The sequence below is a fragment of the Octodon degus genome, unplaced genomic scaffold (assembly GCF_000260255.1).
Source record: "Octodon degus isolate 3935 unplaced genomic scaffold, OctDeg1.0 scaffold00054, whole genome shotgun sequence".
NCBI lineage: Eukaryota > Metazoa > Chordata > Mammalia > Rodentia > Octodontidae > Octodon > Octodon degus.
The window spans coordinates 4,908,327-4,909,972 of NW_004524630.1; positions in this window are offsets into that span (position 1 = coordinate 4,908,327).

The following is a 1,646-nucleotide window of genomic DNA, read 5'->3' on the forward strand; positions in this document are numbered from 1 at the left end:
CCTCTGCCATGTGCTGCTCTGCGTTGGACCCAGCTGAGTATGGACTGAAACCTCCAGTAACTGTGAGCTAAATAAACCTTTCCTTCCTTCATTGTGAGTGTCGGGTATTTGTCCCAGCAACGAGAGAAGAGTAACTAAGACAGAGGGACACTGGCCCTTCTGTGGTGTGCAGGCAGAGGCTCGCAGAAGGAGTAACGGATTCTGATAACAGGTAGCCCAGGTCACCCTCAGGGGTAGGGAGCTATGGGCAGGGCACACAGTCCTATTGCTGTGCTTCAGAGGCTGCAGGTCAGCTCCTGAGCCGGCCCCATCTGCTTTGCTTACAGCCAGGGCGTGCGTAGAGCGTCTTCCCAGCCAGCTGTGTAGGCCTCAGCGCGCGGAGGTCGGGAGGAGGTGAACGCAATGGCGACAAAGGGTCTTCTTTTGGGGGGAGCCATACCAGGGCTCCACCACACTTACTAGCAAAGCGGGTTTAACACAAGATACATTAATATATAAGGATTTACAGAATAGGCTTACAATGGCCAGCCATTCAGGTGTGGAAAAGGGCAAAAGGGCCGTGCACATGCTGGAGTGCTCTGCATGAGCCCACCACCGGAGGCTGAAGAATCTACGCCGGAAGCCAGGAGAGGATGGCAGGGAGCAGAGTTCCTCCGGAGAAACGCCAGCAAGACTGCTCCGTTTCCTTGTTACTCCATGCAGGCCGCAAGCCTAACTGGAGCAGGTCTCTGTCTTCAGTAAACCCCCTCAGCGACACGCAGAGCTCCGCCCATCCAGTAGTGGGCTATTTCTTACTCAAGTTGACACCATCAGCCAGTTGTCACAAGGGTAATGTTTTTTCTCTCATATTCTCTCTGGATGCCGAGCATCACATTCAGATTCTCTATCATTTATGGCAGTCCAGAGAATTCATTCTTACAATCATATCCTCCTTGCCACAGGGGGATGATATATCTCCATTGGTTTAGGCCAATTACAAACAGGCAAGGATGCTAGGGATTGTAAAATGAGATTTTTCTTAAGTTGTCTAGTTTTTCCATTTTATTGAGCTATATATATATTTTATTTTATTGAGCTATGTATAACAGAAATAAAAATTCTATAAAGTTAAAACATATGACGTGGTGTGGCATATATATAATATATGGACCGGAATGATCACTACACTCTACACATTCTAGCCATCATCTCACATATTTTTTTAAATTCACAATCTTTTATTTTTAAGTCAACAGAAAATGGAAATACACTTTTTTTGTTTTTGTTTTTTTAATAAAAAAACATAAAAAACATTTGTTTATTGATAAACAAATAGCAATGAGAGGAAATATACTTTTTAAGTTTCTAATACTAGAATATATCATATGATGTCTTTTAAATAAATTGTAAGTCAAAGATATAGTATAAATCTTAGAACAAAAGTTAAGATTAAGCAATACTCAGAAAATTAAATGCTAATTAAAAATTAAATGTTTCAAAACAATTGAACTAAGAAAAAGTTTTCATGATAGCAAAGAAGTACTGAGAGTAAAACATAAGATAAATACTGGAATGGCAAATAAATGACCAGCACTTCTAACAGTTTGAGGGTAGGATATCGCACAAAGTTCTAGTGTGTTGTAGACATGCATAATGACCATGACAGT